We start from the raw sequence: 14,800 nt of genomic DNA, 5'->3' as shown, positions 1-14,800 counted from the left end.
GGTACCTCCAAGGCCAGCACAGTTTGAGGCTCTAGCGATTTGGGAACTAATGGCTAGACAGCAACAGCAAAAGAAGTTCGAGACCAGGATAAGAAAGGTAGAAAAGACACTAGCGGACGCTAGGTGGGATAATGCACAGAAGGTGTGGAGGTCAGATATATTGCAGGGGATAAAATTGTTTCCCGCAATTGCTAAGGAAGAAGAGGCGACAGGCAAGAAAGCTACCTGTAAGACAAACAGGAGGTGTTCCAAAGATAGAGAGGACGAGTCGGAGGATGAGGAGTTCAACATGCAATTGCTGAACGACCGTCCACCACCTTATGCAGAGAATGAACAAGGTCCAAGTACCAGTTCTGCCCCTCCGGCACCGGTACAGAATAATGAAACTCCGAATTCAGAAACGCCATCGGGATCTAAGGACCCGAGTTTACTGTTCACCCCGCAGATACCGCAGGTTAGGAGAATATATCCAGATGTGCCTATATTGAAAACAGCAGAAAATTATCAGCCGCAGGTCCCAAGGTACTGCAGCAGTGACAACAGTACGGGAATGATTCTAGATCCAACCGTAATGGGAGTACAGAATGGTCGCAACCCAACATTGGCACAAGCTGAATCAACCCAGTTTTTGATGCCTCAAAAGCAGATGCAGGGGGGAACCGCACATGCTCAGATGACGGGGAGTCAGATGGGCATGCCGGCAATGATGACCCATAGTGTGGGAATGAACATGCCTCAGAACCTGGGGAATGGACAGAACCCAGATGCGATATCCCTACCCATTACTGTAGGTCCACCGGTACCTTTGTACACTCAGCCTAACTTAGGTATGAGCGGTCAAGGACCAATGGTGCAGAGTGGGACGGAAAGGAGGTGCATAGAAAACACTCCAGAGACAACTCCGATAGCGGCTCAGCCAACTGGATCTGGGTCCTTGATGGAGTTTAGTCCCATATGTGCTCAGTCAACAGTGGTGAGGTCGAGTCCCCCACTGATGATACCGCTATCATCGAATACTGAAAAGTTGCCGCAACCATCAATGGCAGTCGATGTGAATGCTACACTGATGGGGTTGAATGCGCAACAGCTGACACAGTGGTTCAACAGTCTGAATTCCACACAAAGCTCAGCCAGTGGGAAGGGAGAAGACTATCTGAATAGGGTAAGGTTGAACATGGAAGCAGAAGAATTGGTGGAAGGGACTATGGGTTTGAACAGGTTAGAGTCCTACTCGGAAGAAGAGCTGAGGTATCTATGTCCCAGGATTACGAGAGAAGTGAACAAGGTACATAGAAGGTTGCAAGAAATAGCTGACAAAAACGGGGTTGAGATAGACAAGACAAAATACTTGAGCAGGAGCTATAGATTGGATTTCGGGACCACAGACTTTGAACACATGAGGTCAGCAGGCATGAAAACGCACCTTAGATAATTGCTGCAGAGTGCACAAGTGTGGAGTTGCTTAGACAAATGGCAAAGCAGGTGAGCAAAGAAAAAGGAAAAGAAGAAAGACAGTGTCCCAGAGCACAAAGAGAAAAGACCACAGAGTAGTGATGCAATAACCATGTTACCAATGAGGGAGACAGCAGGGGGAAAATTAATACATGTACCGTGGCACAGAAGCGACATTCAGTCTTTTACGGATGATTTTCCCAAACTGAGAGAGAAACCGATTGAATGGTATCAACAGACTGATAGGTTTGTGAAGCTTGCAAAATGTCTTTGGGAAGACCTGAACACCCTCTTTGAGATTGTGGTTCCGGCAGATTTGTGGGAAGACTGCAAAAGGGCTGTAGGTTGGCCGACAAGTGAACCAGAGAGAGACAGGGATACGGGTGCACCATCACCTATGGTAATGAGCTTGTACTATAAGGTGATTGAGCATTTGAAGACGAAGGTTGCCGCGAAAAATGTGGATTGGCAGAAGATTGATCGAACTGCCCAAGAGGCTAAAGAGTCGATTCATGGTTACTATGAGAGGTTGTTGAAGGCGTTCAAGAACTACAGTGGTACGGAAACAATAGAGGCGAAGGACATGCTTCATTTTGTGTTCAGATTTGTGGAAGGGCTGAGACCAGAGATAAGTCAGATGATAAAGACGCATTTGATTTGTTGGCAGTCGAAACCGATTGATGAGGTGTTGAATTATGCGAAATACTGTAGCGACGAAATTGAAGTGAAACAGAAAAGGTTGAAAGAGAAAGTGATGATGATGCAACTTAAAGCAGCTCAGACAGGTTTGCAAGGGTTGCAAGGGTTCCAACAGCAGATACCGCAGCCGCAGCCGCAGGGAAATATGGTGTTTCAGCCACAGGCGAGAGGCAGAGGCAGAGGAGGTTTTGGGAGTAACGGTCCGGATTTGAACACAGTTGCGATTCCGAATGGTGTGCAGGCAATGAAAAGGGTGATGCCGTGTCACGTGTGCGGAATCGTCGGACATTGGAAACGCGAGTGCCCGATGGTGGTGCAGGAAGGTGCAGGTGTTGGTCAGCAAAACAATGATGTCAATGCATTCCAGACAATGAGGGGACCGAAAATGAGAGGTCCAAACCCAAATTTTCAGACCATAAATCAGCTGCAGGGATTACAGCCCATGCAGCCGCAGCAGATGCAGATGCCCCGTATGCAGATGACGCAAATGCAGCCAATGCAACAGCAGTTTCCCATGGTACCTAATCAGCAAATGCAAATACCTTTGGCACCAGTGAGTCAGCAGCAAGTGATGGTTCCTCCACAGGTCAGGTGATGAATACAAATGGCACAGTACAACAGTTCCCATTACACAGTAGAATGGAATAAACAATGTATGGGAGAGTGAAAGTTTAGAAGAGGAGGGAGATTGTGTGCTTGCAGCATCCTTGGAAGTTGATCAAAAGGGTCCATATGTGGAGGGAAGAGTCATGGGTCATCGTGTTTCATTCTTGGTTGACACAGGAGCCACACGTTCAACTGTTAGGAGCATTGAAGTACCAAATTTGCCACTATCAGGGAAGACAGTTCAAGTAGTGGGAGTAGCAAACAGGTACCTGACGAACCCAATCACAGATCCAGTACAAGTCAGTATTGGTAACTATCAAGGGTCACATAAATTTGTGGTATGTGACTCAAGCCCGATAGCACTGTTAGGGAGAGATCTATTGTGCAAATTGGGATGTTCGATTATGTGTTCGGACGATGGAATTAGAATTCAAACGAGCAGTGATGGGGAAGAAGAGGACAGTGTAGAAGGGGATGAGATGGAAACTGTCGATGAAGAATATCCTCTGATTAACCTTTTTCCGATGATAACTGAAGAAGATATTCCAGCTGAATTACGGGAAACAGTCGGAAAGGAAGTGTGGGATATGACAGGAAAAGAGGTGGGATTGGTGAAAGGAGTGGAACCAGTGAAAGTGACCGTAAAACCCAATGTAACCTTTCCCCAGACTCCACAATACCACATGGCACAAGACACCCTCATGAAAGTCGCCCAACTCATTGACGAGTTTGTAAAACAGGGAGTACTGAAAGAAGTGTTAAGCAGTCCATGTAATTCACCAATAATGGGACTAATAAAGCCGAGTGGAAAGGTCCGAATAGTGCAGGACTTGAGGAAAATAAATGACATCATAGTTAAATGTTGCCCTGTAGTACCGAATCCAGCTGTGATAATGTTTCAAATCCCTTGCGATGCCGAGTGGTTCTCAGTCATCGACTTGTCACAAGCATTCTTTTCGGTGCCTCTTCATGAGGACAGACAATTTCTCTTTTGTTTCAAATTCTTAGACAGAGTTTACAGTTGGTGTCGAATTCCTCAAGGGTTTTCTGAGTCACCGTCAATTTTCAATCAGATTCTAAAGAAAGACTTGGAAGCATTAGAATTGCCATTCGAGTCAACCCTAGTACAGTACATTGATGACTTACTGATTGCATCTAAGACAGAAAGTGGCTGCACAGCCTACACCATTGCTCTACTGAACCATTTGGGAAGGAATGGACACAAGGTGTCTCCTTCAAAGTTGCAGTTCTGTCAGAAGAAAGTGAAATACTTGGGTCATCAAATAGAGAAAGGGTCACGGAGAATAATGAAGGAAAGAATAACAAGTGTACTTCAAATGAGTCCACCAAAGACAAGGAGGGAGGTGAGGAAGTTTTTGGGGATGGTGAGCTACTGTCGCCAGTGGATTCCCAACTTCTCGACTCTAGCAAAGCCTTTACTGAAACTGACCCAGAAGGATGCATTGGATGAAATTGAGCTGAAAGGAGATGAGATGGATGCTTTTATTGAATTGAAAGAATGCATGTGCAGGGCTCCAGCTTTAGGTATGCCTGATTACACAAAGCCTTTCACATTGTTTTGTCATGAACGTGATGCATGTTCTTTGTCTGTCTTGACCCAAGCCCATGGTGGCATAAACAGACCAGTAGCGTATTTTTTAGCTACTTTGGATCCGGTCGCAGCAGCACTGCCAGGGTGTTTGCGCGCCGTAGCAGCAGTTGGTATCAGCCTCACTCAGAGTGAAGGAATAGTGATGGGACACCCATTAACAGTCATGGTCCCTCACTCAGTTGAGATACTTTTGACCCGCTCCCGAACGCAACACATGACTGGAGCAAGACTCACAAGGTATGAAACGATAATTCTGGGCTCACCGAATGTGCAGCTGAAAAGGTGCACTACGTTGAATCCAGCAACCTTGCTTCCCGGAGAAAATGCTGAAGTTGAGAACGCTGAAGACGTCGAGCACGACTGCCTTCAGGTGTCTGAATTTTGCACAAAACCCCGACCTGACATTAAGGATACTAAGCTTGATGAAAATGACCAAATTGTTTTTGTTGATGGTTCATGTCTAAGAGATGCATTGGGAATATTGAAAGCAGGATATGCTGTATGTACTGTAACAGGTGTCTTGGAAGCGTCCTGGCTTCAAGGAGTCTATTCCGCACAAGTAGCAGAGCTTGTAGCCCTTACAAGAGCATGTCAACTGTCTACATTGATGAAGGTTACCATTTACACTGACAGTCAGTACGGGTTTGGAATTGTGCACGACTTTGGGCAACTATGGTCACAGAGAGGTTTCCTGACCTCTTCAGGGTCCCCAGTGAAAAACGGGGAGAGAATAAGGGAATTGTTACACGCCATTCAGATGCCAGCCGAAATTGCAGTGGTAAAGTGTAGTGCTCATACAAAAGGACAGGACTATGTTTCCCTGGGAAATGCATATGCGGATCAAGTCGCAAGATTTTGTGCCTTGAACTGTATATTGCTCAGGGATGAATGGAATTTGATAAGTGAGCCAGAGCTCGAACCAGCTGAAGCATTTGCCTTAAAGGTCGTGGATACAATGGATGAACTAAAAGCATTACAGAATAGCGTCAGGGAGGATGAAAGAGCTTCCTGGATTAAGTCACAATGTACAAAGAGACCAGATGAGTTATGGGTTTCAAATGAAGGAAAATTTGTTTTACCAAATTGTCTCTTATCGCAGCTAGCGCGGTTCTATCATGGGCAGGCTCACCTAGGGAGAGATGCCATGATAAGATTGTTCAAAACTGATTGGTTTAACCCCAGATTCCGTCAAGCTGCAGAAGCAGTTTGCCATTGTTGTGTCATTTGTCAGCAGATGAACCCAGGAAAGGGAACGGTTGTGAACGCGAGCCACATTGGCAGGGCGAGTGGCCCGTTCAGCAGAATGCAGATGGACTTTATTGAGATGCCTGTGCATGGAGGTCTGAAGTATGTGTTGGTGATTGTGTGCATTTTTAGTCACTGGATTGAAGCCTACCCCACACGTAGAAATGACAGCCTTACAGTTGCAAAACTATTGTTGAGGGAGTTGATACCACGTTTCGGATTCCCGATCTCTTTAGAATCAGATAGGGGAAGTCACTTCAATAACGAGGTGATAAAGTTACTTTGCGCTGAAGAACCAGAACCTTATGGGCCTGGCGGCGCAGGGTACGCCTGAAATCTCCTTGGATTCACCTGCCTCAACTAACAGAGACACGGGACACTCTGTCAGGCGTAAAAGATCAGATTTTATTAGCTGCAGCTAGTACAGTTGTCCAAGAAGTACACAAGGTATGTTCTCAGGAGACTGCCACTTTACTTTGTGGCGCACAATCTTATATACCGTATAAAAACCATTTATTAACTACATACACTCCCAGAACACATAGAAAGGAGCCAGTAAGAATAATGTAAAGATAGAACAGAGCCAATAGAAATGTCGGAAAACAAGACAGCACCAATAGAAGGAATTGGAAAACAAAGTATCAAGTGACTTAAGGTTGCCTCCCCTCCAGCTGTGTTTGTCACCCCTCCCTTGAACTAATTCATTAACCGATCCACAACGAAGTTGCATGTGGTGCGATAAGTTTGTGTGCGTTTGGAGGACAGTTGTGAAATGAGAGAATACTAGCAAAGGACAGCGAAGGCCAGACGATAAGATAAGATCGGCGGAGAATAGTGTGAGCCTACAGATAGTTGAAACAAGGATTAGAAAACCAAACAGGGATTAGTGTACTCGGTCAGACCTTAATACCAGCCTTGTAAAGATAGAGGCAGAAGGCTGTTTTGAACACCATGTTGCAGAATAAGCAGAAAAGGCAGAATGGACTTCGTTCGCTGTGCTGCCTGAGTGAAGGCAACATAAAATGGCGGCGGGCCACAAAATGGCGGGTCGATACGATCGTATTAAAAATCGAATTTCCTCAGACCCTCCTTTTGCCAGAACTCAGGCAAGATACACAAACTCATGTTAATCTGAGTCGATGTCTATGGCCAAGAGGTCATCAAGCTGTTGCTGTACCATCATTTTGATATTCTCTGCTCTTTGTGACTTGGGTTTGGGAATACATGCAGTAGCACATAGGTTGCAGATGGCAGGACCGCAGTGCATACAAAGACAACAAGAGAATATAAAAGCTAAAATTACTCCAAAGAATGTCAATACCTTCCAACCCCATTTGGACAGTAATCCCCAAAACCACTCTGAAAAGGACCAATCTCCTTCGTCCTGATGAATCGACTCGGAGATTATGTGTAACTTAGAGATAGCTTGGTATACTGTCGGAGCGTCATTAGGTATGAAAATACAGCAACTTGATCCGATCAATTTGCATACTCCACCACGGTCCGCAAGAACAAAGTCTAAGGCAACACGGTTCTGCAAGGTCATAAGACGATCAGCCTGTAGTTCAGCTGTAATGTTACTTAAAGCTCCTACAGTGATGTCTATGGTGGTTTCTACGACACAAACCAATTGCCTTATATTTCTGCTGTTGGCCATTGGACCCCAGAAGGGAAGAAATCCTTTGAGGAAATCTCCTCCCTCTTGTCCTGCTGTGTCTTTCGAATCCACAATCCCTCTGCCATATCTATTTTTATGATGGTTCGCAGGAGCGGTGTATGTAGGGGGAAGAAGAAAGGCTATATAACAAGTACCAGAGAAATCAGCTGGCAACCATGTATAAGCCCTATCGTGGCAAACAAAGTATGTACCTTGAGATGGTACTAACGGCGGTGAATTCAGGGCTGAATAAACATATGTATGGGAACATAAACTTTCTCTTTGTCCGGTGTTTGGAGTTCTACCATTTATTTGCAGACAGAAATTTCCTTGTTGGGGTATGACCCGTATCGGAGGAGATTTTCCTTGCTTAACCTTATCATTGAGGCTGGAAATGTAATTAGTTATGTTCCAATTGGTATATGCTTTTCTTTCATCTATGGAAGCTTCACTTTTTTCCATGATTTTAGCCATAGCTACCATTCCCTTTATCAATAAACTATGACTGAAATCTGAACCAACACTATGTGAACTGACAGGTTGTTTAATTTTACTTTGATATGCATTATTGAAAATGACAAAATAAGCCCAAGCGGAACCTTCATAGGAGAATGGAAGAACTAAATATGGCATTCCTTTTTCTACCGTATGTGGTATGAGTCCACACACCCAACAGTCAGTTGTATTGATCACTAACTGATGTTGATGTAACAACTGGACGAAGGAATTGTTAAAGTATTCAGTTCTTCTGATGAGTTCATGCTGGGGAAGAGTGTGAAATAGGTGCGGAGAGATAGTAGAAGAAGATGTAGAGGTAGGAGAAGAGACAACTTTTTGCTGCAGAGTAATAATGATCCAGTTTACAGATGCCAAAAGAATACACAACAATATAATGACGCATAGAGCAATACTACAACGACTATATATTTCTTTACAATTATTCTTTACATTTTTACTTTCTCTTTTATCTAATGTAGCCTCCATCTTTCTAAGTGGATGCTCACGGCAATCTTCCTCAATCACTGTAGTCACGATTATCTACCGTCCTATGACACTGTGAGGTCCTGCAGGCCTATTGCCACTTACTCAGGTCGTAACTAAGACTCCTACCGTGACCCTGCAACCGGGATAGAGTACTACATAGGAGAGAAATTTACAAGTTCTTTGGTCTTGGTCTCAAATTATAGCGTTCCTGTCCAGAGGCAGTCTGGTTTTGAAACAATGTTCCTGGATTTGTCGTGTTCAAGCGACGATGCGATGGTATTGCTTCTTGAAGGATGTCGTCGTCCTCTTTCTCAGAAAGTGTTCCAATTAGACGCGCATCACTGAATGGTACAAATTGCGGAACTTTCTCACTTTCAGAGTCACTGATGCCTCTACGGACCCACTGATCGAAAGGCAAGGGCAAAGGCACTTTCTTGCAGTGCATGGCATGCACCCAGTTTTTCTTTCCTTCGACTTTAACTGCTGTTCTTGTGGTCAAAAGAACCAGGCGTGGCTCTCTCCATCTGGGCTCCAAATTTCTCTGTCGTTGGAAATTTTTCGTGCAGACCCAGTCACCTGGTCGGATGGAATGACCTGGGTCTGTGGAAGCCTCTGGTAGAGCACTCTGAACCTGTTGATGAAGAACACGCAATTTAGTTGTAAGGTCATGCAAGTAGTCAATCAACATCGGGTATGGCAAGTCTGAGTATTTCTTAGGGCGAGGAACTCCCCATACATTAGCTGGGCGACCAAATATCACTTCGTAAGGGCTAAGCCCCAAACGAGAGTGTACTGCTGTTCTGGTGGACAGAAGAGCCAATGGTAAAGCATCAGGCCAATTAAGTCCTGTGCTAGCTTGCACCTTAGCAATTTTAAGCTTCAAGGTTCCATTGTAGCATTCTACTAAACCAGCCGACTGTGGGTGATTCGCCGCGTGGAACTTCTGTTTTATGCCAAGACCTGCACAAACTTTTTGCATGACTTGACCCACAAATTCGCTCCCAATGTCACTCCAGACAATGCGCGGCAAACCAAACCTAGGGAAGAATTCTTTCAAAAGTATTTTGGCAGTTGATAAAGCAGTATTGTCCTTCAGAGGGTAGGCTTCTACCCATCTAGAAAAAGCACATACTACCACCAGAACATATTTGAGGTTGTTGCATCGTTCCATGTGAATATAATCGATCTGCAACACCTCAAATGGATATGTTGGAGGAGCAAAATGACCTGCTGGAGTTGGGGTTCCCTTTCCCGGATTGTACATCAAGCAAACAATACAATGTTTTACTACATTATTTGCACACTTTGGGATCCCCTCATTTTGCCACACTGGAGCCAGAAGTTTACATATTCCTTTTGCACTTAGGTGAGCTGGACCATGTGCCATAGTAACTACAGGTAGTACATAAGCATCTGGTAACAGCCAACGTTGATGTTCTGATAATTCAACCCAACATCCCATCTCATCTAACATTCCTGTACTTTCCTTCCACTTTCTCAACTCATTCTCCGTAGCCTCTCCTTGAATTGATTTCACACTCTCTACTGTATCTTCACACATTCCCTTTTCTCTTACGCAGTTTGCGGGACCTGCAACATACATTCGACTTGTGTTGTCTCTGGCTGTCTTTTTCGCTACCTCATCTGCAAATGCATTTCCTCGACCAACATCGTCCACAATCTTTTTGTGTGCACTACACTTCACGATCGCTATCTGAGTAGGCATTGTAAGTGACTCAAGAAGTTCAGTCACTAATTGACCATGTTGTATCTTAGTACCATGGGAAGTAAAGAATCCTCTTTCCTTCCATAAGCGCCCAAAGTTAAACGCTACACCAAAAGCGTATTGGCTATCAGTGTACACGTTTACTCTTTTTCCTTTGGATAACACACACGCTCTAGTTAAGGCTATCAATTCAGCTGCCTGAGCTGAATTATGTCTAATGCGTGCTGTCTCCACAATCGTATGCAAAGTAGTAATAGCGTAGGCTGAAACTGTATCTCCATTCGGGAGCTTGAAACAAGAACCATCTACCCATAGTGTTCCATCTGGATTCACTAATGGCGTGTCTTTTAGGTCAATTCTACCCTTAGTCTCTTCTTCAGTACGGAGAAAACAATCATGCTGTTCAGAGACATCTCTCTCTTCTGGAAGAGGCAACAAAGTAGCTGGATTCAGGGTATTACATCGTTTGATGTGTATGTGACTAGCCAAAAGCGTCAGCTCATATCCGGACAACCGAGCACTCGTAAGATGCTGCGTTTTTGTCCTATTTAGTAAAGTATCCACTGCATGTGGCACCATAACAATGAGAGTATTATCTAGCACTACTCCAGCAGACTGTCGAATAGAAATTGCTGCTGCCGCTGTCGCCTTAAGACAACTAGGCAATGCTTTAGCTACTGGATCTAACGTAGCTGAGAAATATGCGCATGGTCGCTGTTGATCTCCAAAACGCTGCGTTAAGACTGACAATGCACAACCCTCTCTTTCGTGGACATAGAGCGTAAAGGGCTTACTGTAATCAGGAGTACCCAATACAGGAGCAGAACACAAAGCAATACGCAAATCAGTAAAACTCTTCTGACATTCGTCAGTCCACGGAAGAGGCTGAGGCGTATCTTTTAAAGTTAGCGCCAACAGCGGTTTAGCCAATAAAGAGAAACTCGGAATCCACTGTCTACAATAAGAAGTAATGCCCAAAAAGGCACGTACCTCTCTTTGTGTGGATGGCACTGACATTTGTGCAATTGCCTGAATTCGTTCGGGGGTCAATCGTCGTCCCTCCTTTGACAAGAGATGACCCAAATAAGTCACCTCGCGACAGACATATTGTAATTTAGAAGGAGAAACCTTGTGATTCAGATCAAACAAATGACGCAACAGTGCAACGGTCACGTTTTTGCAAATCTCCTCTGAATCAGCGGCAACTAATAAGTCATCCATGTACTGAATGAGAGCGGCACCGGACGGTAAGGAAAAGGCATCAAGATGACATTTTAGAGCTTGACTGTAAATAGAGGGACTTTCACAATAACCTTGAGGTGCGCGTTTAAACCGGAAGCTTCGGCCTCCGAGGGAAAAACCAAAAATATCTCTACTCTCTTTGGCGATGGGAATACTAAAGAAAGCATTCTTTAGATCAATAACTGAAAACCAAGTCGCTGTAGAAGGTATCATCGTCAACAGAGCAGTGATATCTGGGACTACAGGAAACTGCGGTACGACAATCTTGTTTACCTCCCGAAGATCAATTACAAAACGATAAACAGGAGGCTGAGAAGGATCAGTGCGTTTAAGAACCGGAAGAACAGGACTGTTACATGTATTTCCTCTCGTTTCCTCAACCACACCCTTCTGAATCAAATCATGGACAATTTCCAGAAGTGCTTTCTCACCTTCAGTAGAGATTCTGTATTGCGGAATACGTGGCATTTCAGCATTGGGCTTAAGAGTAACAACATAAGGTGGGATCTCAAGACAACCAACGTCATTCGGACCCGTAGCCCAAAGCGTTTCGGGAAGAGAAAGCAATTCAGGTGGGAATTGATCTTTTGATAAGTACATTGGACTAGTCATTTTCTGTCCTAGAGTGAGGTATACACCAGAAGGTGAACAATATATCGTAGCATGCATTCTTTTTAATAGATCTAAACCCAACAGATTTTCACCACAACCATTCGTCAGAAGAAGCGGAGCTTCTAAATCATAAGGGCCTATTGAAACAGGCAAAGGGCAAGAAACTGGATTGCGAACAGGGGCGCCAGAAAATCCTACAGATACATTCGTTAAGCCAGACAAAGGTGCGCCAGGGAGTTTAGAATGAATGATAGAGCTTCTCATGGCACCAGTATCTAAAAGAAATGGCTCTGAAACACCCATTGTAGTGACATTAACATAAGGTCCATTCTGATCCACTGGAATTGACGTAACCCCCTTACTTTGTCCATGGCTGTCCTATTCAAAATGAAGACTTTCATTCCCTCCTTCAATATACTGATCCTCACTGTAATACTGTGTAGACCTAACATTTTGCTGGTCAAAGTAATTTCCGGAATTTGGAGGAACAAAAGAACGCTGCTCTTGGGTTAACACACCTCGACCTCTACCTCTATTTGCTGACTGAGGACCACCACGACCTCGTGAAGCAGATGTTGCTCCATTACGCTGCAACAATGCCGGACAACTGTTCTTAAAATGACCTTCCTCCCTACAATAAGCACATTGATTGGGACCTAGCAAAGGTCTTGGAATGAATGGTTCAGGCTTTTGATACAACCTCTGAAACTGCGGAGGCTGTTGAAACTGAGGCTGAACATAACGAGGAGGATAAGCCTGTTGCAAGAGAACTTTAGTTTTTAATTCTTTCGTCTTTTTCTCTTGTTTTTCCCTTTCTTCTTTGTCTCTATTTTCATAATATTGTGCAGTAGCCAATATCTGGGCGGAAGAAGAAACTGCCCATGAACTCTCGGAGTCTTTTAGCTTGTGTGATAGTTCAGGAAGCAAGTTATATACGAACTTATCCACAAATAATCGCTGTCCCCCTTCTGTAGCCATATCTTGACCACTGTGATCAATGAATGTCTCCTCGAATCGGGTAAAGAAATCGGAAACACTTTCATCTTTCTTTTGTTTACATGCTGCTAGCTTATCCCAATTAACTCTCAAAGCAGGCATCATTGTTTTCATTAATGTAATAATCCTACCAGGGAGTTCTGAGATCAAAGCGTCGGGCTTTGCACCACCTACTTGACCTCTATCTGCGGCAATAATAGCGTTCCAATCGCCGCCTAATTCTTGAGCGTGATCCTCTCTACGAATTTTAGCCCATATTGTCTGTGGAACTACATTTCCCATCAACATGTCAATATCTGCTAGATTCATAGTACATGCATCAACTGTTTGCGACAACTCTTTATAGTAACCAGCAGGATTTTTGCGTGGATCTGGGAGTGACTGTTTAAGTGCTAAAACTTCAGACCTTTTCCAGGGGACATGTACCCATATGCGCTGAAAATGTGCAGGAATAGCTGGATTAGCACCTGCTGCTGCAACTTCTTCCTTCCATATTGGAGAAACCTCTCTCATGGGATAGTTTTTCAGTGCTGTCCTAACTGAAGGATCAGAATCAGGAAAAGTCTGTGAGAACAATAGGGATCTGAAAGAAATAAGTGTTCTGACAGCGTTTTCAACCTTAGGACCCACAATAAGTCCTTTGTCAAAGTCAGCCTGAACATCTAACAGATCCTGTGGGACCGAACCCAAATTCATATCCTCCCATTCTTTAGCGAGAGTATCGCACATAACTTTAAAAACATATCTCTGCGTAGGTGCATTCCATTGCAGAAAGGTGGACATAATATCAGACGTACTATATTGGGGACCCTTCTTGATCCATCTACAAGCAAGTGAGTCCAATTTTTCTCGCTCTTCGGAGTCTGGGAATTGACTACGAGACTGTCTTCGAGAAAAAGCTGGAGACACATTTAAAGCTTCAAAGAAAGGTGATAAGAGACCAGAGACAGTATCTGCAAATCGCTTACGCATAGATGGAGAATTTGACATAAGGATAGGGGACAAGGTATTAGGTGAATTAACTAAAGGAGCATTAGGAATTGCCAAAGGAGCAGAAGGCAAAGGAGTTAAAGGCAAAGCTGGCATAGGCAATACTTGAGGAGGCAAATGTGGAAAAGCTGGAGCAGGCGGAAGCACAACTGGCGGCTGAACAGGCTGTAACATCGGGGGTGCATTAGCACCTTGTACATAGGGCGGAGGCAATTTCAATAAGTGGGACATTAAGGGATCTTCCTCAAAATCTTTTCTCTTATCAAGGGAAGAGATAGGCAACGTCGGATAGCATTTATCTATTGCCATTCGATGCTGTCTGTCTGAAATTTCCATTGCTTATCTATTTCATCATCTTTGAATTGCTGAGCAGCCTGTATAATCGTCATTCCCTGTGTTTTCCTATCTCGTTTCGCTTGTTTAATTTCTCTCTGTTTGGCTTCCTTACGCCAAAGGCGAAAAGAGTCAAACATTGCCGGCCGGGCTTTTCTTTTAAATAACGTTGCTTCTAAATTATCTAGCACATCAGTTTCGAAACTACCATTTTCTGGCCATTTTAAAACACCATCTTTCTTTGTATATCGGGTCCATGTCTTATTAAAGGCAATAGGACCAACACCATGTTTAGAATAGAGCTCATATGTGGGAGTTCCAACCGAAGGAATCGGACAGGAGTCCTCAAGCTGGGAGTCCCCATTACAACCAAAGCAACAAAGTTTTCCAAACTTAGTCAGACCAGACATCTCACGATTTTTACTGGCTGTTCACAAACATCAAGGGGGTAAAACTTTCAGTTTACACAGCACAAATGCACTTACCCCTCGGCTTTGGCCACTGCAATGGCCAAATCTAAGGACCTAAGGACAAAACAAAGACCAAAATTTGTGGGCGCGACCCACCAAATACTTAACTAAGGATGTCTTCTTACACCAACAGAGGCCCGTCTATCGTCTCGCTTTACCATACATCATCAAAGAAA

This window comes from Pleurodeles waltl, chromosome 2_1 (genome assembly GCF_031143425.1).
Source record: "Pleurodeles waltl isolate 20211129_DDA chromosome 2_1, aPleWal1.hap1.20221129, whole genome shotgun sequence".
Classification (NCBI taxonomy): Eukaryota; Metazoa; Chordata; class Amphibia; order Caudata; family Salamandridae; genus Pleurodeles; species Pleurodeles waltl.
The sequence above is the reverse complement of the archived record's forward strand: the minus strand, read 5'-3'. Positions refer to the sequence as shown.